Here is a 25,219-nt window from a genome sequence, read left to right as displayed (position 1 = left end):
TGAGAGGCATAGTGAGTTCATAGAAGATATTATTTTTTGTCACAAGTAAGCGGAAAATGACACTTTGTGAGAAAAAAAAAAAAAAAAGTTTCCATTTCTTCTAACTTGCGACAAAAAAAAAATGAAATCTGCCACGGACTCACCATGCCCCTCTCTGAATACCTTGAAGGGTCTACTTTCCAAAATGGGGTCATTTGTGGGGTGTGTTTACTGTCCTGACATTTTGGGGGGTGCTAAATTGTAAGCACCCCTGTAAAGCCTAAAGGTGCTCATTGGACTTTGGACCCCTTAGCGCAGTTAAGCTGCAAAAAAGTGCCACACATGTGGTATTGCCGTACTCAGGAGAAGTAGTATAATGTGTTTTGGGGTGTATTTTTACACATACCCATGCTGGGAGGGAGAAATATCTCTGTAAATGACAATTTGTTAATTTTTTTTACACACAATTGTCCATTTACAGAGATCTTTCTCCCACTCAGCATGGGTATGTGTAAAAATACACCACAAAACACATTATACTACTTCTCCTGAGTACGGCGATACCACATGTGTGGCACTTTTTTGCACCCTAACTGCGCTAAAGGGCCCAAAGTCCAATGAGTACCTTTAGGATTTCACAGGTCATTTTGAGAAATTTCGTTTCAAGACTACTCCTCACGGTTTAGGGCCCCTAAAATGCCAGGGCAGTATAGGAACCCCACAAATGACCCCATTTTAGAAAGAAGACACCCCAAGGTATTCCGTTAGGAGTATGGTGAGTTCATAGAAGATTTTATTTTTTGTCAAAAGTTAGCGGAAAATGACACTTTGTGAAAAAACACAATTAAAATCAATTTCCGCTAACTTGTGACAAAAAATAAAATCTTCTATGAACTCGCCATACTACTAACGGAATACCTTGGGGTGTCTTCTTTCTAAAATGGGGTCATTTGTGGGGTTCCTATACTGAAATTGATTTTAATTGTTTTTTTTCACAAAGTGTCATTTTCCGCTAACTTGTGACAAAAAATAAAATCTTCTATGAACTCACCATACTCCGTACGGAATACCTTTGGGTGTCTTCTTTCTAGAATGGGGTCATTTGTGGGGTTCCTATACTGCCCTGGCATTTTAGGGGCCCTAAACCGTGAGGAGTAGTCTTGAAACCAAATGTCGCAAAATGACCTGCGAAATCCTAAAGGTACTCATTGGACTTTGGGCCCCTTAGCGTACTTAGGGTGTAAAAAAAAGTGCCACACATGTGGTACCGCCGTACTCAGGAGAAGTAGTATAATGCGTTTTGGGGTGTATTTTTACACATACCCATGCTAAGTGGGAGAAATATCTCTGTAAATGACAATTGTTTGATTTTTTTACACACAATTGTCCATTTACATAGAAATTTCTCCCACCCAGCATGGGTATGTGTAAAAATACACCCCAAAACACATTATACTACTTTTCCTGAGTACGGCGGTACCACATGTGTGACACTTTTTTGCAGCCTAGGTGCGCTAAGGGGCCCAACGTCCTATTCACAGGTCATTTTGAAGCATTTGTTTTCTAGACTATTCCTCGCGGTTTAGGGCCCCTAAAATGCAAGGGCAGTATAGGAACCCCACAAGTGACCCCATTTTAGAAAGAAGACACCCCAAGGTATTCTGTTAGGTGTATGGCGAGTTCATAGAAGATTTTATTTTTTGTCACAAGTTAGTGAAAAATGACACTTTGTGAAAAAAAAACCAATAAAAATCAATTTCCGCTAACTTTTGACAAAAAATAAAATCTTCTATGAACTCGTCATACACCTAACAGAATACCTTGGGGTGTCTTTTTTTCTAAAATGGGGTCACTTGTGGGGTTCCTATACCGCCCTGGCATTTTACAGGCCCAAAACCGTGAGTAGTCTGGAAACCAAATGTCTCAAAATGACTGTTCAGGGGTATAAGCATCTGCAAATTTTGATGACAGGTGGTCTATGAGGGGGCGAATTTTGTGGAACCGGTCATAAGCAGGGTGGCCTTTTAGATGACAGGTTGTATTGGGCCTGATCTGATGGATAGGAGTGCTAGGGGGGTGACAGGAGGTGATTGATGGGTGTCTCAAGGTGTGATTAGAGGGGGGAATAGATGCAAGCATTGCACTGGCGAGGTGATCAGGGCTGGGGTCTGAGGGCATTCTGAGGGTGTGGGCGGGTGATTGAGTGCCCTAGGGGCAGATAGGGGTCTAATCTGATAGGTAGCAGTGACAGGGGGTGATTGATGGGTAATTAGTGGGTGTTTAGGGTAGAGAACAGATGTAAACACTGCACTTGGGAGGTGATCGGACGTCGGATCTGCGGGCGATCTATTGGTGTGGGTGGGTGATCAGATTGCCCGCAAGGGGCAGGTTAGGGGCTGATTGATGGGTGGCAGTGACAGCGGGTGATTGATGGGCGGCAGTGACAGGGGGTGATTGATGGGTGGCAGTGACAGGGGGTGATTGATGGGTGATTGATAGGTGATTGACAGGTAATCAGTGGGTTATTACAGGGGAGAACAGATGTAAATATTGCACTGGCGATTTGATAAGGGGGGGTCTGAGGGCAATCTGAGCGTGTAGGCCGGCGATTGGGTGCCCGCAAGGGGCAGATTAGGGTCTGATCTGATGGGTAACAGTGACAGGTGGTGATAGGGGGTGATTGATGGGTGATTGATGGGTAATTAGTGGGTGTTTAGAGGAGAGAATAGATGGAAACACTGCGCTTGGGTGGTGATCTGATGTCGGATCTGCGGGCGATCTATTGGTGTGGGTGGGTGATCAGTTTGCCCGCAAGGGGCAGGTTAGGGGCTGATTGTTGGGTGGCAGTGACAGGGGGTGATTGATGGGTGATAGGTGATTGGCAGGTGATTGACAGGTGATCAGTGGGTTATTACAGGGAAGGCCAGATGTAATTAATGCACTGGCGAATTTATAAGGGGGGGGGGGGGGGGGGGTCTGAGGACAATCTGAGCGTGTGGGCGGGTGATTGGGTGCCCGCAAGGGGCAGATTAGGGTCTGATCTGATAGGTAACAGTGACGGTTGGTGATAGGGGGTGATTGATGGGTGATTGATAGGTAATTAGTGGGTGTTTAGAGAAGATAACAGATGTAAACAATACATTTGGGAGGTAATCTGACGGCGGGTTTGCGGGCGATCTAATGGTGTGGGTGGGTGATCAGATTGCCCGCAAGGGGCAGGTTAGGGGCTGATTGATGGGTGGCAGTGACAGGGGGTGATTGATGGGTGATAGGTGATTGGCAGGTGATTGACAGGTGATCAGTGGGTTATTACAGGGAAGAACAGATGTAATTAATGCACTGGTGAATTGATAAGGGGGGGTCAGAGGGCAATCTGAGTGTGTGGGCGGGTGATTGGGTGCCCGCAAGGGGCAGATTAGGGTCTGATCTGATAGGTAAAAGTGACAGGTGGTGATAGGGGGTGATTGATGGGTGATTGATTGGTAATTAGTGGGTGTTTAGAGGAGAGAATAGATGTAAACAATGGATTTGGGAGGTGATCTGATGTCGGATCTGCGGGCGATCTATTGGTGTGGGGGGGTGATCAGATTGCCCGCAAGGGGCAGGTTAGGGGCTGATTGATGGGTGGCAGTGACAGGGGGTGATTGATGGGTGATTGACAGGTGATGGACAGGTGATTGACAGGTGATCAGGGGGGATAGATGCATACAGTACATGGGGGGGGGGGGGGGTCTGGGGAGAATCTGAGGGGTGGGGGGGTGATCAGGAGGGAGCGGGGGGCAAGGGGGGGGGATAAAAAAAAAATAGCGTTGACAGATAGTGACAGGGAGTGATTGATGGGTGATTAGGGGGGTGATTGGGTGCAAACAGGGGTCTTGGGGGTGGGCAGGGGGGGGTCTGATGGGTGCTGTGGGCGATCTGGGGCAGGGGGGGGGGGGGGGGGATCAGTGTGCTTGGTGCAAACTAGGGTGGCTGCAGCCTGCCCTGGTGGTCCCTCGGACATTGGGACCACCAGGGCAGGAGGCAGCCTGTATAGTACACTTTGTAAACATTACAAAGTGTATTATACACTTTGTATGCGGCGATCGTCGGGTTAACATCCCGCCGGCGCTTCCGTATGGCCGGCGGGATGTTGCGGCGGGTGAGCGCGCCAGGCGGAGGCGGAGGATCGCGTCACGGATGACGCGATCGCTCCGCCCATGCCCATACAAGGACCGCCGCCAATTGTCAATACGGCGGTCCTTGCGGGGTCCACTTCCCGGCCGCCAATTGTATATACGGCGGTCGGGAAGTGGTTAATACAGGGCATCCTTTGACTCATGTGCAGCCACAAACGGAGTGGAGTGTGGTGGGAAGAGATAGCTACACCCCAGGTGATCATATAGGGGGGGGGGATCAGCAAAGACCCTCAGCCCCCATAACGCTACACTGCCGTTTAATCATGTGGCAGCGCACAAGTGTCATTCTTTATGAGCCTTCATTGTTATCTTGTTGACCATTGTTTGAGACCATTGCTCCTCTGCGCACCAAATATCTTACTCCACACCATCATGCACAGTGGTTTGATAACGCTATAAAAGAGCTGAAAAGACAAGGCCGAAAACTTGAGAGACTGTGGCACAAATCTCAGTCCCCAGAAGACAAACATGCCTTAATCCTCCACTTGAAGAGCTACCAAAAGGTAATCACGGGAAAAAAATCATCCTTTCTATCACAAGAGATTGCAAATGCAGTTAACAAACCAGCCCAACTGTTCCGCACAGTGGAAAAACTCTGCAACCCGGCATGTCAAAAACTTAACATCGAGTCTTCAAAGGACCTCTGTGACCAATTTGCCCATTTCTTCACAGACAAAGTCTTCGCTATAAGGTCCGACATCCAACTTACAGCATCTGAGCCTAATATAGCGCCGAAGACCATTAGCAGAGACAATGTAACACCTTGGTCAAACTTCAAAGAAATTGATGAAGAAGTCACATCAAGCATCCTCCTTCATGTCCGCCTAACTACCTGTGACCTAGATCCTGGCCCAACACAGTTCATGTTGAACTGCCCCGACCTGTTCGTACCGGTATTCCTAAAAATTGTTAACTGTTCCTTAAAATCAGGGATATTTCCTGCTTTACTGAAGGAAGCAATCATCAGGCCTCTCCTCAAAAAACCCTCCCTGGACCCAGATGCAATGACCAGCTACAGACCTGTCTCTAACCTTCCCTTTCTGGGCAAGCTAATTGAAAAAGCTGTTTACCTCCAGCTAGAAGCCAAAATCCTACAAAACAACAGTTATGACCCATTCCAGTCTGGCTTCAGGAAACACCACAGCACTGAAACGGCCCTCATCCAAATATGCAACCACCTGCTCATGGCAAGAGACAGAGGAGAGTGCTCCATCCTCATACTGCTAGACCTTTCTGCAGCCTTTGATACAGTTGACCATGACATCTTGATAAACAGGCTACAGGAATACTGCGGCATTGATGGCATAGTTCTTCAGTGGTTCCAATCCTTCTTGAGTGGCAGAACCCACAAAGTGTCTATGGGGCCCTTCCTGTCTACCCCTGTATCACTTAGGTATGGGGTGCCCCAGGGCTCAATCCTCTCTCCCCTGCTTTTCACGATTTACATGTTACCGCTGGGAAAACTAATCCAAAAACATGGCCTGACATACCACTGCTATGCAGACGACACTCAACTATATCTTTCCTTCAAGCCTGGTGTGATAGACCCAACTCTAACTATAAACGCCTGCTTACGTGAACTACAGCAATGGATGAATGACAACTGGCTGAAACTAAATGCAGACAAAACTGAAGTCCTTCTGATAGGAGGGCAGAGCATGATAACAAAACAACTTAACTTGCAGTCTTCACCACTGGGAATAGGAGGCACGGATCTGCGCAGCTCTGATCATGTGCGTAGCCTGGGAGTTCTAATTGATTGGGATTTAAAGTTCAGAACTCAAATCTCTGCTGTGGTGAAATCATCCTATTTTCACCTGAAGAACATTGCAAAAATCAAGCACCTCATACCCCCAGAAGATCTGCCAACCTTAGTCCACGCCTTCATCACATCCCGACTGGACTACTGCAATGCTCTCTACACTGGCCTTCCAAAAAAGGTCTTGTACCGACTACAGCTGATACAGAATACTGCTGCCAGACTGCTAACCAACCAACCCCGTCACTGCCACATAACGCCAGTCCTGCACTCCCTTCACTGGCTACCTATAGAATGGAGGGTCCTATTCAAGATCGGCCTACTGACATTTAAATCCCTGAATAATTTAGGCCCTGGATACATGAAAGATATGTTGCAGTTGCGTAGCAATCCCCGCATTCTCAGATCAACAGGTTCTAATAATCTAGTCATACCCAGAGTCCACTTGGAAACTTTTGGTCCCAGAGCCTTCTGTCATGCTGCCCCTACGTTTTGGAACTCCTTACCTCAACAGATCAGGACAGCTCCCTCCCTGGACGTGTTTAAATCCAGACTGAAAACCCACCTGTTCAGTTTGGCATTTGCAGAAATATAACTTTTGTTGTGTGAATACTTCATCCTACTAATTACTGAATCTGAGAGAGCCTAAGCGCTTTGAGTCCTATGGGAGAAAAGCGCTATAGAAATGTTATTGTATTGTATTGTATTATCTTTTTAAAGACGTGTTTTCACAAGTGGGGGTATTACGAATCAGACACCCACCACGTGTGAATTTTTAAGATTACCTTTGTAATCACCCTTTTTTAAACCTATGTGGCCTGAGCCCTATGGGCAAAGTGTGATATTGATATATTTTGCCAGTACTGTTCCGATAGTGTAATATATGAATTATTATTAAAGTTTGGGTGCATCAGACACTTCTTTTTTTCTACCCTTCAAGGGGTATGGCATACTTATCGGCCGACCTCCCCACGCTAGATTCCCTTACAAAAGTAGTAAGGGACACTAACCTTACAACTGAAACCGACTCAGAGGGTGAATTCTTGGGAAAACGGGTGGATATTGAACCAGGTTTTAAAGAAATATATAAAACTTACAAAGAATATGCTCGATCCTCTTGGGAAGTAGCAAGTTTTAACGCATATCTTGATGAACGTATTACAGTCAGAGGGCTAAGGAATCTAATCAAACCTCATTCACACACGGATGACATAGATTTTATGAAAGGGTGGGAAGACCTCAAAACAAAACAAACTCTCGAACAAATACAATTCTTAAGAGAATTCGAGAGATTTCGAAGTTCCTTGAGAAAACAAACAAAGAACAACAGAAACTGATATTAGAAGCATCTGGCCATCATGATTTTGACAAATTGGAGGCTAAATTAGAAAGTAAAATCAATCTTTACACAGAGGAGGTCAAAACAAGAAAACAGCGCAAACTTCAGAGAAATAGAGAGGACTTCAAACTAAACCAAGTCTATTCCTGGTCAGTAAAAAAGGTTCCAGTGCAGAACAGAGAAGAATCTCAGTCAGAGGGGGAAATTCCTTCCGAATCAGAATCCTCTACTATAACGTTAGACTCGAGTATTAGGGGTCACCCCAACCCGCAAAAAATAGTAGAGAGAGGAAAACATCCAAGAAACAAATGTTGAGTAGCACCCACTGTATATATTTGTATGCACCCTTATATTTCTTTCCTCATTTACCCCAGCTACACCTTCTGTGAAGGCTTACACCTGTTTCAGTGACCCCTATGGGGTCAATAGTATGTGAGTGATAGTTAGCACCACTCTTACCACAGTAATTCCAAGATAGGTTGTGGGAGTCGGATCTATCACATTAACCACTTCCCTACCACGCTATTTTGCGCTGATCGGTGCTGCGTGGGCTCTCCAGCCCGCAGCACCGATCAGCTAGCAGCCAGGCCGATCAGACTTCACCCCCTTTTTTCCCCACTAGGGGGATGTCCTGCTGGGGGGGTCTGATCGCCGCCGGCTGCTTGCGCTTGCGGGGGGGGGGGCTCTTCAAAGCCCCCCTCCGCAGCGCTTCCTGGCCTCCTTCCCCTTCCCTCCCTCTCCCTCCCCCTGTGAGCGGCGCAGGACGGATTTCCGTCCTGCGCCTGATGGGATAGGCTTTAGCCTATCAGATGCCGGTGATCCCTGGCCAATCAGAGGCCGGGGATCACCGATCTCCTCTACGGCGCTGCTGCGCAGCAGCGCCGTATACATGTAAACACCGGGGAAGGTCTTCCCCGTGTGTTTACATTTACCCTGCGAGCCGCCGATCGGCTCGCAGGGTGTTCACGGAGACACCCTCCGGGAACTGACATGGAACGGCCGCTCATACGAGCGGCCGTTTCCATGGAATACACTTCAGGATTCAGGGGCGTGTATATACGCTCCGAGAATCCGGAAGTGGTTAATACAGGGCATCCTTTGACTCATGTGCAGCCACAAACGGAGTGGAATGTGGTAGGAGGAGATAGCTACACCCCACGTGATCATATAGGTGTGGGGGATCAGTAAAGACCCTCAGCCCCCATAACTCTACACTGTTGTTTAATCACATGGGGTAGCGCACAAAAGTGTCATTCTTTATGAGCCTTCATTGTTCGCTTTTTAAAGACATGTGTTTTCACAAGTGGGGGTATTACGAACCAGACACCCACCACGTGTGAATTTTTAACATTACCTTTGTACCTATGTGGCCTGAGCCCTTTGGGCAAAGTGTGATATTAGTAAAAAATAATAGACAGTATAATATGTACGTTCCTTTTTTTGCTACTATTTTAAATGTGTTTTCTGTTGTTATTTAAAGTAATTATGTGAAAAAAATCGTTTGTTTTTTTTAATATATTTTTGTATTTCTAAGGCCCTGTTCACATGACAAACACGGACGGCCGTGCATTCGGAACGCAACGCATACGAACACACGCCATCCGCGTTTGTATGCGTTGCCTGGCTGATCCCATTCACTGAAGTGAATTGGTCAGCCATGCGTTTCTGTAAAAAATGCGTGCAGCATGCGTTCCCGGACCGCACTGGTCTGGAACACATGTAGTGTGAACATCAGACAGTGCACTCTATGCACTGTCTGATGTCGTGCGTGTCGGCTTCCTGCACGCGTTTCTAAAACGCGGCTGGAAACGCGTGCAGTGTGAACAGGGCCTACCACAACAAAATATATCCGCAGCATTTATACATACTTTTAAGTAAATTAAATGTTTTTTTTGTTTTTTTTTATAAACTACAGGTTTAAATAGAACATACATTATTTTTAACAAATGTAATACACAATTTTTAACCTTCAAAAGTAGTGGGTAAAAAGTCCAAAGGTATTCCACATAAATACATATTGTATTTGCCATTCATATTAACTCTTTGCCCTGTGTGTTAACTGTAGATTTTTAGTGTTAACTGGTGTCGTTTTTTCCCGTAGGCGGGACAAGGCTCCTTCATTGGGTCATTCACTGCCCTCGCACAGTGTATCAGTTACAATTCCAATGTCAATGGGTTTTTTCTTTTGTCGTTGCAGGAAGGCTGCACACAGAGAGAGCGAGAGAGAGAGCGAGAGTGAGTGAGCGAGCGAGCGAGCGTGCGTGCATGTGTGAAGGTAAAAAAAAAACAAAAAAACACTATACCCCATGTTATATTTTATATCAGACCTTGCTCCCATGGATTTTTAGTGGAGATTGGACATGGCTTGAAGAGGTCATTAGGTCATTTACTATACCCGAATATTTACTTTAGCTGAATATACTATTTGTGACATTTTACTGTATTATAAAAATTTTACACAGTTATTTAAATAATGAAATACAGTATAATTATTTAAAAAAGACATTTTTTAAAATAAAAATATTGTATTGAGTTTGAAAGTAGAATGTTTATTTAAATACTAGACGTAGTCAAATTTATTTTTCAATCTTCTAAAGTGTACAGCATTAGCATTTCGTCATCTTATTTCCATTTGAATCCTGTGTGTGTATTATTTGGGTCGGGGTATTTCTCTTTTATTTTCCGTACTGAAAAGGATGATAATAGAAATCTTTTTCCTGGACCCACATGACCATGGGCTCAAATAGTAAAGGCACAATATACAGCTTTTCTAATAAATCTCAAAAAAGTATTTTTTGTCCATTTAAAATTAGAATTTTTACAATTTATTAAAGCTTGATAACATTAAAAAAACAAACCTAAAGGAATAAAAACTAATAATATATACTGCAAGTATATGGCAGAGTATTGAACTGTAACTGTAATTTTCCTGTAATATAAGATACATTTTTTTTTATCTCCATATGCATTTTCCATATGTATTCCCTCTACCGCCTCCCCACCCCCACACACTATTTCTCCTTCGCTTTCCATGCATAAATGTAAATATCGGCATCCACAAAAAAAAAAAAACATCGACTTCAACAGCAATCAGAGAGCTCTCCTCTTTTTACAACTCCCCTTGTGCTGTCTTCTAATGCAAAGATGAATCCAGTTCTATGTGAACCATTAAATATAAATTAGGTCTCTAATTGCCCCTGACTTTAATCGATTAGGTGAGCCGTGCTAATAGAACGCTACTGATCAAAAATATGAACTCCTGCTATACCCTCATTTTGTCCACTATTTGTTCCCCTGCCACCTTTCAGTTAGGATACTATTTGTTTCCCTTGCTAACTTTCCATTTTAACTCTCATCTATTGAATATTTTGCCACTTATGTCCCCCTGGATATGTGATGAAAAAAAATTACACTATGCTCTCTTTATTGTCGCCACAATCATCCATTCATCCGTGTCAAAACGTCAACTAACAATCTCTTTTTCCAACCCAACACCCATAATTGGAACATGCCTCCTTATTTCACATTGTGTTATATTAACTGAAGCCATTGTGACTTTGGACATAGCATTGAGAAATTCTGCAAAAGATGGCAACGTTGAAACGTTGCTAGACTGTTATTCTCCTGTGCCATCATGCACTTTACATACGTTATACAGAGTGAGTGAGAGAGAGTACAAAACTTAATATCTGTAAGAGGAAGAAGTAGGGCAATTTCAACAATCTATAGAGGAAAAAAAGGGTTACAAGTGATTATAGAGCAAAGAAGGGGTAACAAATGAGTATCTATAGGGTGCCACTTGTGACAAAGAGGTAGAAGTATGATCAAAATGTCTATAGATGGAGCAGGGTGCACATGTAACTCTGGGATGAGCATGAGGTACATCTGGTTACCTTTATTTTGGGAAGAAGGACAAATCTAGATAACCATGTTTATCTACCTTCATATACTAAAGAAATGGGGCAAACCAAGCTGAATAAATCAGTAGCTTTCCTTCAACTCGTACATGAAGAAAAAAGATATGAGCGCCAAAACGGAATTAGGTCAGCTGCTAGAGGTTCTCCACTGCACAGTGGAATAATATACACAAGTGCCTAAAAATCCTCAGCACTGTCATTTCTACCACTCCACTGTTGTAGCCTGCAGACACCAGTGCTCAATAATAGATGTGGTCACCACCAGGGTACAAAACTATGACACAGGCTTAGTTTATAAACAACAGTGGGTTACACTTTATTCAATGCTCCAAACCACAGATTAAAAGCATACAGTATAACCCACCTTCAGTTAAGATGTGGTTGGAGAGGGTCCAGACAATAGCTAACATAGAGGAGCTAATCTCTCTTAAACAGGAAAAACCTGATAAATTCACCAGAACATGGGCGTTGTGGTATGACTTTACGGACAAGGAGACTTATAAGGATATTATGAGAAACTAATAAAGACTGGCCTACTTGGCCCTTCCCGGAGCTTCATCTCTTTTCTCTCTATGTATCTCCCTATCTATGGATAAGGGGGCCCCTAACTGGACAGACACCTCAAGAGGCAGGAGTCCCGGAGCTTTAAAAAGCTAGACTTCATTCTATAGTATACACATAAAAAGTTGCTGTTGTGCCATGGGGAGACATAATCTCTGATTATTACTCTTAAGAAGAACACACTTACCCCTTTAAATGCTAGAGTGATTCAAACAATATCTCGCCTCACCAGAACAGGCTAAACTAGAATCGTGAGGGGGTGAACAAACAACTGACGCAATGAGAGTTTCTTAGTATGAGGACGAGATTTTTTCTCTGTTTTACTCCCTTCTAACTATAAGAATAATGATGTAGAATTGATTTCAATACGCAAACTCTCTTATGTATCCCTATACCCCTCCGTTATTTGACATGTTGAACCTGTTCACACAATGCCTGTATTGCGAATTATCTATATAAATCCAACATCTGCTTGGTTTTGTGTTTTCAACTGTTTGTCAATGTTTGTACACTCTATTCTTGATTCAATAAATAAATATATTGTTAAAAAAAAAAAAAGCATACAGTATAACTTACATTGAGGGTCCATGCAAACTGGACCCCAATTGCATCAAGTCGCTTCTAAGGTATCTCTGTATGTACTGTAAAGTCTCATACACCTTATACACCATCAGACCGTTTCTGATCATTTGAAGAGTAGCCCGCTCTCCTTCCCGACCTTGGTTTCGGCTCACAACGTAATCAGGGGTTATAGGACAACAAGCAAACGGGTTAGTATATATACTTTTTGAGGAAACTGGGAGAAACTAGGAGGGAAACATCATATGAGGGGTTTCGGCATACAAACCTTAAGAATAGGTCTAAATTTAACCCACTGGATCAATCTAGAGGAAATATGGTGGAAATGTTTATTTAAAAGTCTGATAGTTAAAAATGTAGATAGAATAAATAGTGCTTGCAAGGATCCGGCTATGCAGATTATTGAAGGATTAAGGAAAAAGGAGGACATTGTGATAAGACCTGCAGATAAGGGGGGTGGGGTGGTGGGTTTGAGTAAGCATCAATATATTGAAGAGATGGATAGGTTGGTGGAGGATGCATATACATATGAGAAATTGAGAGGAAATCCCATTAATCAATATAAGAATTGTGTGAGATACTGGAGGTATGGGTTAGATGCTTGCATAATTACAGATGCAGAATTCGGGTACCTACAGCCAGATGCCCCTAGGATACCAGTCATCAGAACCCTAAGATACATAAAGATTTGAACCGACCACCAGGTCGTCCAATAGCTAGTGGAATTGGAGGTTTGAATCAACGTATTGGTGAGTATATCGATTTCTTTTTGCAGCAAGTAGTAGAAACTTTGGCACACTTAATTAAAGACACCAAGCAAATGATACAGAAGTTGGAGGGGGTGGTGTTGGGGGAACATAGTGTACTTGTGACTGCTGATGTATCCTCTCTCTATACCATCATCCCCCATTTTGAGGGGATGAGGGTGGCGGAGGGGGCATTGCTGGAACAGGGAACACTAAAGGGACAACAAATAGAATGTATTATTAGGTTACTGGAATATTCATTAAATCACAATTACTTTTGGTAGGGTGGTGACTTTTATAGGCAACAGGTGGGGTGTGCGGTGGGGGTGAAATACGCCCCCAGTTACGTTCATATTTTTATGAGTTAGTGGGAACAAGGTATTTTACAACTGCAAGAAAGTAATCGCCTCAAGAATTGGTGGAGGTATATAGATGACCTCTTATGGGTTTGGGAGGGGGAGAAGATATGTTAACACAGTATAGTAGAGAAATTGAATGATAATTCAGTGGGAATTAAGCTGACTGTGAAGTGGGATCCATTCATAACTGATTTTTTGGGATTTAACTTTATATAGGGATAATGTCAACGTGAGAACTAAGACCCATTTTAAAAAGACGGATCGGAATGGGTATATACCTACTAATAGTTGCCACCATAGGACCTGGTTGCGTAATAGCCCCAAAGGGCAATTTATTTGAATTAAAAGAAATTGCACCAAACAAGCGGATTTCCTCCATCAAAGTAGAAACGGTGGTGGTGGAACGTTTTGAAGAAAGGGGATATAAATGTGAGATGCTGATAGAGGAATTAAAGAAAGTGGAACAAATTTATAGATCAATCAATGTTGAAAGACAGGCCCCGCATAGAAGGCCAGAGTGAAGTAGCTCAGAAATTTTCAATACTGTTGGACTATAATAGTCAGCATAAGTTGATAGAAAAAAGTAAAAAAAGACATTGGAATGTATTATTAAGTGACTGTATATTAGCCCAACATCTACCCCCAAGACCAAAACTTATATATAAAAAAGCTCCAAATCTTCAGAGCATGCAGGTACCTACGTATGCTGATGGGCCCAGGAGAATTATGGGGAATTTTTTAGGTTAGACTGGGTTCTTTCCATGTAGGTAATGCAATGCTTGTAATAAGATGGTGTCTCAGAAGAGACAAACAGTTTCCTCCTATGAAACTGGGGAAATTTTCAGAATTAGAGACATGTAATTCCACACATGTTGTATATGTGGCATGGTGCCCATGCGGGTATCAATATATAGACAGGACCACCAGACGGCTAAAAGACAGAATGTCAGAACATGTTAGGAACATTGAAAATGGGGTGGAGGGTCATAGTTTATCTAGACACTTTTACCTCACCATGGAAAAGATCCATCGCTATACATTTTTCAGCGTTACAAAAGTTGCCATATAAATGGCGAGGATGCCATAAGACGAGATCTTCAGGTTGGAGACTTAGTGGATATATAAGATGAGGACATTGCATCCGCTGGGTCTCAACATAGAGATTTATATAAATTGTTTCATATCAGACGATTGAGAGATTGGTAATTGTCAGGGTTGTTGTAGGGTGTAGGGTTGTAAGATATGGTTGGAGGTGATAAAGTTCGGCCTACATATGTAGGGAATAGTTACTGCTTAGCAGCAGGTGATAAGGTGGAGGATGCATGATCTGAAGTCATCATGACTGGATAGAATTGCATTGTGTGTGTCACAATAGATTTTGAACTATTACTGTGAGGGTAAGGCTAGTTAGGGGATATGGATAGTGTTTTAATAAATCACTGGACTTTTATTCACAAAGTAAAAGATATAAGTTTTAATGGTAGCACTAAATAAATGGTAATAATGGTAGCATTAAATAAAGGGATATGTTCCCCTTTAAAAAAATTGGAGAGGATGTGTGTGGGGGGTCCCCTTTAATATTGGGTAGTACTGGCACATTTCATAATTATAGGTATAGTAGACACAATTTTGGAGTGCTAAGCATAATCACTGATTGGACGGACGGACGCACGCACGCACGCACGCACACACACACACACACACACACACACACACACACACACACACCTCCTCCTCCTCCTCAATACCCACGTCTGGGTCTTCATCACCAGCATCAGGCCGTTTTTTAGGCCGGGGCACACGCCAGGTACGGCGCAGAAGAAAACAACAAAGAGACACCGCCGCGCCAGGCGGAAGCACCATAGCACCCGCCTCCACTTCAGCTCTGTCAACCGACCCACCAGAACGCCGAGTCACCCGCAGCCAGCGGCGGTAGACTCCATTATGAATCTTTCCTCAGCCGAACTATCTACAGAAGAGGTATGTGTCCTCAATAGAGGACTTGGTTATGCACCTAGAACTGTCATAGACAGCTTTACTGTTAAACAGGATGCATATAGACTGTTTAGACAGATTAGAATCAAGGTTCACTTTTTATTGCGTCCAAGTGTCATTAGGGCTGACACTAGTGTCACTTTGAATAGCAAACGTTTTAGCTTGTTCCCTAAGTGTCGAGTTGTACCTCCTACTACCTATAGTGCGGCTGAGATGTTCATTGATAAAGTGACTACAGATATTGATAACATTTTGAGATCACAGAAGAAGGACTTTACTAGCAATAATTTGAGCCTTGGAGAAAAAACTGCACTCTTTAATCTTAGCAAGAGAAGGGACATTGTATTAAAGCCTGCTGACAAAGGCGGGGACCTGGTAATTATGGACAATGAAGATTATGTGAGTGAGATATTGCACCAATTGTCTGATGATAAGGTCTATAAAATAGTACCAGGTGATCCCGCCCCACAGCTGAAATCTGCTTTACGGTCCATTTTGGATGAAGCGATTCATGACCATGTGATAGCCCGTGATTTAAGTGATTTCTTATTTGTTATGCACCCAATAACACCTGTCTTATATACTTTGCCGAAGGTGCATAAACACCCAACCAAACCTCCTGGTCATCCAATAGCGGCGGGCATAGGCTCGGTGTTCACCCCCTGTGCCACACTATTGGACAAGGTGTTGTCACCTCTGGTTAAAAGCATACCATCCTATATACGCGATACTGGGGATTTTTTGTCTAAAGTGTCTGCCCTTAAGCTTAACCCTACAGATGACATATGGTTGGTAACTTGGGATGTATCATCCCTTTATACCTCTATACCACAGGATGAATGGATCAGGGCATGCATTGATTTGATCAGAGAAAGCAGCGAATATACTGATGCACAGATCAGTTTTTTTGAAACATTGTTTCAATTTGTGTTGGGTAATAATTACTCCTTATTCAAGGAGAAATATTACCTCCAGAATCTATGATAATGAAACGTTCGCCACACACTGCGGTGTGTGGTGGCGTTTCATAGACTACGTCTTTGCTGTCTGGAGGGGCCACATTGGACCCCCGCTCGAATTTCACAAACAACTCAACTCTTGCCATCCCAACATAAAGTTTGAGATTATATACAATCGGTTTGAGATTAGTTTTCTCGACACTCTGATCAAATACCAAGATGGTGCCCTGGTCTCTGATTTCTATCAAAAACCCACAGATCGGAACCAACTCCTCCGCTTTGGAAGCTTTCACCCACCTGCCGTCTTCCGTTCTATAGCAAAGAGCCAATTGCTCCGCGTTGAACTTATTGTTACTGACCACGATTGTATGGAGACGAGAAGGCAGCAGATGGTTGATAAGCTCACAGAGCGGGGGTATCCTGAAAACCTAGTCCAGAATGAGTTGAAAAAAATCGTTTCACCTAACAATGATGACATTGATGTGCCAGCGAGATCTGATGCAAGTAATAACCGGTTACCATTTGTGTGCCAATACCATGGCTTTTCTAACAAAATTATGTCTTGCATCAGGAAACACTGGCACATCTTGGGCAGTGCTTATCCGGAAATTCCAGAATTTCGTCAACCTCCAATAGCTGATGATAATGAGCTGGGCAGCAGATTGGTACGAGCAGATTGTCCACCTTCACCCAAGCACCTTTTTGGGCAGTAAACGTCTGGGATCATTTCCGTGCTTGTCATGTACTGAATGCATTCATATGCACAAGCGTAACACATTTGGTAGGGGACACGAGATCAGACATTTCCTCACCTGCCAGAGCACCTATGTGGTTTACCGTATATACTCGCATATAAGCCGACCCGCATATAAGCCGAGGTACCCACTTTTCCCCCAAAAATCAGGATAAAATAAATGACTCTCATATAATGCATTGGCTCCTGAGTATCAAAAAGTAAATGCCAATAACATTACATTAATTCAGACATCAATGCAGTATATGGTATGTTTTAAAATATTTATTTAAAAGAAAAGAACATGAGTGTAAGTAATAACAGCACTACATTTTGGTATAGGCTCATTATACGGTAGCTATGACTCAAGACTCTACAGTGAAGCTGTCCAACTTGCAATATCTTTAAAAGGACTAGAGAAACATACGATAACTTTGGTAAACTAGCTCTAGCTGAGAATACCGGTAGGCTCAACCAAGACAATATGGTTTATGGTAAACAATAACTTAAGGGGACAACCAGCAACCAAACTAAAACAGTTAAAATCCCTCAAAACTGGATTCTTCATCTTCCGTATCTGCAAACGCATCTGCAAGTGGTGTGGGGCCATCAGCGTAAATGTCTTCATCACTGACTTCATTTTCATCCCCATCACTGCTGTCATCCTCGTATAAAGCACTGTCCTTACTGCCATCCAAAGCATTGCTTATGCCGCATTTCAGGAAGGCACGTCGCACCATCTCTTCAGGAATGTCTTCCCATGCATCTCGAACCCACTGTGTAATAAGTTCTATGCTTGGCTTCATTAGATTTCCGCCTTTTGTCAGTCGGGGTTGACCAGATGACATCCATTCATGCCACATCTTGCGCACACGATCTTTAAAGGGTTTGTTTAAAGAAACATCCAGGGGCTGCAATACAGATGTTAGTCCACCTGGAATAACACCTAAAGTAACTTGATGTGACTTTGCCAATTCTTTTGTGTCATTGGATATGTGGGCCCTGAACATATCCCAAACCAGCAAAGATGGTTTTTTCTTTAAGGCTGCTCCTGGTCGCCCATTCTAAACTTCTGCCAGCCATTTTTTTGTTCCTTCTTCGTCCATCCAGCCTTTAATTTGTGCGCGCACAGTAATTCGTGGTGGGAATTTGACATTTTTTGGCAAGGTCTTTCTTTTAAAAATGATGACAGGCCGCAGCTTGGTTCCATTAGCCAAACATGACAGGACAACTGTGAAATGATTTTTTTCATTTCCTGTGGTTCTGACAAAAATCGTTTTTTCTCCCATACTTGTCACAGTTCTATTGCTTGGAAGATCAAATGTCATGGCAGTTTCATCCATGTTTCCTATGTCTCCCAGGTCATAATTATAAAGCCTCCTCTGTTTGATAATGAACGAATGGAAAGACGTCACTTTTTCTGTAAGGTCTTGCGGCAACTTCTGCGAAATCTTGGTTCTTTGTCGCAAGCATAGGCCAAACCGATTCATGAAACGGGTACACCATCCTGCTGACGCAGCAAAGTTTTCAATGCCTGGTACTTTGTACTTGTCTTCTTTTGCCATTTGAAGGGCACGTAGCCGTATTCCCATGCGTGTTACACAGTAACCATTTTGCCGACACTCTAGAACCCATTTGTGCAATTCACTCTCCAGAGCCTTATAAGGAGTCGTTGGACAACGTAGAGCTTTTTTAGCTTTGGGAATCTGTGTCAATTCAGTCTTCATTTTCCGCCACTCCCTCACTTGTTTTTCATCAACTCCAAATTCCCTACTTGCAATACTGTTATTGCTCTCTTCTGCTCTTGTCACAACCTTGACCTTGAAAGCTGCTACGTAAGACTTGCGTTTTCGCTTTGGTGCTGGATTACTGATATCCATTTCTAAAAAAAAAAGAAAAGAAAATTCTGGCATAATGGGGGAAAACTACCATAAGCTGCCACCATTTTGAGAATGTACAAAAGCATTCACACACTGCCCCCCCCCCCCTCTCCATAGCCAAATGTGCCCCCAGTATTGGCCAGCCCCTCCACATAACTAGATGTACTGGCCACCATAGCCTAATGTGCTCCCTGTTACAAGTAAGTCTCCCTAGACAGGTATAGGGCAGCACAGCATTCTGAACTATGTATAGGGTAGTTGCATACAGGGATGTTTGTTGCATTTTTTTTATAGGGGTGATTGTTGCATTTTTTTTAATATGGGGGTTATAGCAGCATTCCATACAGGGATGATTGTTGCATTTCATATAGGGGTGGTTCTTGCGTTACTATGGGGGTCATTGCAGCGTTCCATACTGGGTTGCATTTTACATTGGGGTGATTGTTGAATCTAATACGGGGGTGGTTGTTGCATTGTACATGGGGGTTATTGCAACAATCACCAAATACAAGAATCACTCCAGTATGGAACAGATACCGGTAGTCTGCAGCAGCCATATGGGGAATTATACAGGTATATGGTGTTATTGCAGCATTCCATACAGGGTGATTCTTGCATTGCAAATATGGGTGCTTGTTGCATGTAATATAGGGGTGGTTGTTGCAATACATATAGGGGTTAATGCTGCTGTCAGGGAGGACCCGCCCCCCAGCAGCATTAACCCCCATATGAATTGCAACAACTACCCCCATATAAAATGCACAATCACCCCTATGTGTAATGCAAGAATCACTTCAGTATATGGGGTTATTCATCAATCTCTTTCTCCTATCCAGCGTCCTGTTTGTGCACCGTAATAAATTTAATTCCATTTTGAAAATGGCCATTACCCCATAACAGCTTCCTGGTCAGCACACTGTTAAACTGTAATATCACCCACTTGAGCCATATGGAAACATGGCCATTATCTTGCACATTCAGTTGTAACTGCCAGCAGTTGATATATAACTGACAGCAACTGGTATATTTCAGTTCTGACAAAATATTGTCAGTATTGGAAGGGATCACTGTAAGAAGCAAATAGTGAGCTTCTGAGAGGAACGGACGGTGAGGTTAGTATGTAATATTCATTTGCAGCTGCATCAAGCGTTTATTTTAAATAATTGTACTCACTTAAGTATATGGGGTATATGGGGTTATTGCAGCATACCATATAGGATGATTCTTGCATTGCACATAGGGGTGCTTGTTGCATGTTATATAGAAGTGCTTGTTGCAATTCATATAGGGGTTAATGCTGATGGCAGGGAGGACCTCCCAGCAGCATTAACCCCCATATGAATTGCAACAACCAGCCTATATAACATGCACAATCACCCCTATGTGCAATGCAAGAATCACTTATGTACAGTATATGGGGTATATGGGGGTTATTGCAGCATACTATATAGGGTGATTCTTGCATTGCACATAGGGGTGATTGTGCATGTTATATAGGCTGGTTGTTGCAATTCATATGGGGGTTAATGCTGCTGGGGGGTCCTCCCTGCCATCAGCATTAACCCCTATATGAATTGCAACAACCACTTCTATATAACATGCAACAAGCACCCCTATGTGCAATGCAAGAATCACCCCATATAGAAGAAATAACGCTATGCAGCCAGCCAACAAGACACAATTATGCTACACTGTCTATCAGCCATTTACCTCTCTCTGTTTTCACGCTGACAGGCTGCTGCGGACACCTCACACAGATACACAGCAGCACTGTCACGCCTACTTGCTCCGAGCACTGAGCTCGCAGCTACAAGAGAGTAGACCCGCCTACCTCTGCCCTGATTGGACAGCTGTCCCGCCTGTTGTCTCTGCCCGGCCAATAGGGATAATGCATGGAGGAGCGCACGGTGTTCCGAATGAACACGTTCCGTTCTGCGCGCTCGCCTCCCCTCCGACAATGGCAACCCACATGCAGGGAAAGCGGGACCCAAGGATATCTGGATGCGAAGTGGAGGAGATCCGTCCCGCTTTCCTGCCCGTCATGCTGACATCAATTAGAACGCTGGGCGCGCTGAGCAAGGAAGAGGCAAGTGCTGGCTGACCAAGGAAGAGGCAAGTGCTGAGACACGAACGGGCACTGGGGGTCAACAAATCACGTTAGCAAAGGCACAAACTGACACTCGGGGGCAGAATAGCAAGTGACCCCCATACTGAGGTGACCCCCAAGCGTTGGTGACCCGCATATAAGCCGAAAGGGGTACTTTTGAGCACTTTTTTTGTGCTCAAAAATTCGGCTTATATGCGAGTATATACGGTACTTACTTTCATGCCCGTGTGGGCTTTGGTACATTGGCGAAACTACGCAAAAGGTGCGGGATCGTATATCACAACATAGGAGCTCTGTCAGGGGAGGGACATCTGATCTTCCTGTACCGCGACATTGGAGAGAGGTCGATTATCGTGATACCGACTTGAAATTTATGGTCATAGACCATATACCAAAATTGAGACGGAGAGGGGATAGAATCCTACTCCTCAAAAAGAGAGAAGTCATGTGGATACACAAACTAGGAACTTTAAACCCGTTGGGACTTAATAGGGACTTCGATTTGCATTTATTTGTGTAATTTATTTCTTTTTAACAACAACAACAACAACAACAAATAACATTTGTAAAGCGCTTTTCTCCCGTGGGACTCAAAGCGCATAAGCATGGCTCCGACCATCGTGGTACAGAGGAAGAATTTTATAAATCTGGAAATGCCAGGCTAAACAGGTGGCTTTTCAGTCTGGATTTGAATAGCTCCAGGGATGGTGCTGTCTTTACTGGGTGTGGCAGGGAGTTCCAAAGAGTAGGGGCAGCATGACAGAAGGCTCTGTCTCCAGATTTTTTGAGGTGCACTCTGGGAGTGACCAAGTTTATAGAACTTGCTGATCTGAGGTTGTGAGAGGTGTGGTGCAGCTTCAGCAAGTCCTTCATGTATCCAGGGCCCAGATTGTGCAGGGATTTGAATGTCAGCAGTCCAATCTTGAAGAGTATTCTCCATTCTACTGGTAGCCAGTGCAGTGAGCGAAGGATCGGTGTAATGTGACAGTGGCGAGGCTGGTTTGTTAGCAATCTGGCAGCAGCATTCTGCACTAATTGCAGGCGACGCAGGTCTTTTTTGGGGAGGCCAGCATAAAGGGCATTGCAGTAGTCCAGCCGTGATGTGATGAAGGCGTGGACTAGGGTTTGAAGATCCTCTGGGGGAATCAGATGTTTAATCTTTGCAATGTTCTTCAGATGAAAGAAGGAAGATTTAACTACAGATGAAATTTGGTTTCTGAAACTCAATTCCCCATCGATTAGTACGCCAAGGCTGCGCACAAGGTTGGAGCTGTTTATGTCTGAATTCCCAATCCTGATGTTGCTTTAGGATAGAGCTGTTTTGATGGCGAGCACTGGCTTTGGACAAACAGGACCTCAGTTTTGTCAGCATTCAGTTTCAACCAGTTATCATTCATCCATGCCTGAAGCTCAGCTAAGCAAGAGTTTATTTTTGGGGTAGGGTCTGTTCCACCAGGTTTGAAGGACAGGTATAGCTGTGTGTCATCGGCGTAGCAGTGGTACGTCAGGCCATGTCGTTGGATAAGTGTACCGAGTGGCAACATGTAGATTGCAAACAGCAGAGGGGATAGGATTGATCCTTGTGGCACTCCGAATTGTAGAGGTGCAGGTTTGGACATTATAGGTCCTAGGGATACTCTCTGTGTTCTGTCAGTCAGGAATGATCTGAACCACTGGAGGACTGATCCACTGATGCCACAGTACTCCTGCAGTCTGTTAAGCAGGATTTCATGGTCAACTGTATCAAAAGCAGCTGAGAGATCCAACAGGATTAGGATGGAGCATTCCCCTCTGTCCCTTGCCATGAGCAGATCGTTGCAGACTTGGATGAGGGCTGTTTCACAGCTGTGGTGTTTCTTAAAGCCAGATTGTAGAGGGTCCAGGATGTTGTTTACTGACAGCCTGGTTTCAAGTTGCAGATAGACAGCCTTTTCAATAACTTTGCCTAAGAAGGGGAGGTTGGAGACAGGTCTGTAGCTGCTCATAGCATCTGGATCCATGGAAGGTTTTTTAAGAAGGGGCTTGATGATTCCTTCTTTTAGAGAGGTAGGAAACCTCCCTGCTTGCAGAGAGCAATTTACTATTTTGTGAAATGCTGGACCAAGCAGGTCAGGGCATTTCAGCATATGTTTAGTTGGTCCAGGGTCCAGGTCGCAGGTTGTCTGGCGGAGACGACAGAGGATGTCTGAGATCTCTTCCTCACTAATACTTTTGAAATCAGTCCAGGGTGTTAGGTTGTTTTTGCAGCTATTTCCATTAGTTGCATGAGTCTTGGGTGCTGTGGACTGAATGAGAGACCGAATAGAAGATACTTTGTCAGCAAAGTAGCAGGCAAATTTCTCACATAGCTCCTTTGAGGGAGTTATAGTGGGTTTTAGACAGGATGGATTACATAGTCTATCAACTGTGCGGAATAGTTGGGCTGGTCTGTTGGCGGCCTTTGCGATCTCCTGTGATAGGTAGGAGGATTTTTTCTTGGTGATCGCATTTTGGTAGCTTTCCCGGTGAGAGACAAGGGTGTGTTTATCTTTTGAATTCTGAGATTTTCGCCACTTCCTTTCTAGTCTGCGCACTTCTTTCTTTAGGTCCTTTAGTGAGCTGTCAAACCACCGTGCATGGTGAAGTGGTGTAGATCGTTTGATGCGAAATGGAGCGAGGGCGTCATAGGCAGATGACACTGCATGGTTGTATATCAGGACCATGGAGTCTGGGTCTGCGCAATGATTGGTTAATGCGTCGAAGTTGAGGATATTCTGAACGTGCTGGGGTGAGACATCTTTCAGTGAACGGTATTTTATGAGTTCTTTCCCTCTGTGTTTTATCGCTGGTGCTGTCAGAGAGAAGTGGATGGTGTGGTGGTCTGACCATACCACTGGGTTTATATCCATGTGTGATATTAAAAGTCCGGAATGAAATATAAGATCCAGGGTGTGCCCTTTCGTATGGGTGGGGAGGTTGATAGCCTGAGAGAAACCCAGTTCATTCATTATGAGAAGTAGTTCACTTCCTAGCTGGGAGTCGTGATCATCCACCCATGCATTGAAGTCTCCCAGGATGATCCATCTAGGGTGTTCCACTGTTACGCAGGATAAGAGTTCAGATATTTCCTTAAGAAAGGCTGGACCATTTTTTGGGGGGCGGTATATGAGCAATATGTTGATGTTTACTTCTGCTGACAGTTGAGCTGCAATACATTCAAAGGTTTCAGTGGGGAATATGGGCAGGGGCCTTATGTTCAAGGAGGATCTGAAGCATATGGCAACCCCCCCACCCTTGCCGACTTGTCTCTCACAGTGCAAGATTGAATAATTGGCCGGCACGGTTGCTTCAAGAGTTGGGCCTGCATGCTTCCCAAGCCAGGTCTCTGTCAAAAAGGTCAAATCAGAGAGCTCTATTAGGTCATGTATAGTTGCAGTCTTATTATTTATCGATCTGGCATTGCAGAGTGTAGCTGTGATTAAGCTTTTCTGAGGGCAAATATGTTTTTTATACTTGGATCCACTACCTCTCCGCCCCCTTCTGCATTTCCTGAGTATCCCAAAGGATTTTAAGAGAAGAGCCAGAGAGGTGTTAATTTGTAATTGATTCTTGGGAGGGCAGGCAGAGAAAAGGTCCTTTGATGAGTATTTGTATGTTGACATTAGAGACAATAGACTTGTTCAGATAGCTTGTACTTCTGGAGTCCTGCTGGGATCAAAGGGGATCTGTGCAAAATCCTTTCATTCCTACACAGAGTTGGATCATAGATTTATTTTAAGTAAAGTTCCTTGTTTTAGAAGATAAATGATAACATAAATGTGGAAAATAGTCACTTGGTGCATATGCCTTGGATAATGTATAAAGGATTACTCACAGGGTGGAGTGAGGGCAATCACAGGCAATCAAGTTTCCAGAGAGGTTGAAGGTCTTGTTTCAGGTCAGCTGTTAGGAGGCTTGGTGTGTTCAGCAGAGGTAAGCTTCATGGAGGATTTCAATCCAGTTTAAATCTCTGCCATCCAAAGTAATCCGATTGTTCTGGTTGGTTGTAGTTGTAGCCTTGGTCGTGGTGGGTGGAATTCCTCTGTATTTTGAGTCCAGTTTCAGCACAAAAATAGGTTTAAAGGTGTAGAAATCTGAGACAAGGTCTGG

At 43.8% G+C, this 25,219-nt stretch overlaps 1 protein-coding gene across 1 annotated transcript in view; it reads left to right on the top strand.

Annotated features, from left to right (window-relative positions):
• Positions 1-25,219, top strand: part of LOC137503847 (heat shock factor protein 1-like) — a 164,279-nt gene that overhangs the window by 13,274 nt on the left and 125,786 nt on the right. The window contains exon 2 of the mRNA XM_068231388.1: positions 9,453-9,530. The gene's annotated coding sequence lies outside the window, so the exon portion shown is untranslated. The remainder of the gene's footprint in view (positions 1-9,452; positions 9,531-25,219) is intronic.

This window comes from Hyperolius riggenbachi, chromosome 4 (genome assembly GCF_040937935.1).
Source record: "Hyperolius riggenbachi isolate aHypRig1 chromosome 4, aHypRig1.pri, whole genome shotgun sequence".
Lineage (NCBI taxonomy): Eukaryota > Metazoa > Chordata > Amphibia > Anura > Hyperoliidae > Hyperolius > Hyperolius riggenbachi.
The sequence above is the reverse complement of the archived record's forward strand: the minus strand, read 5'-3'. Positions and strand labels throughout refer to the sequence as shown.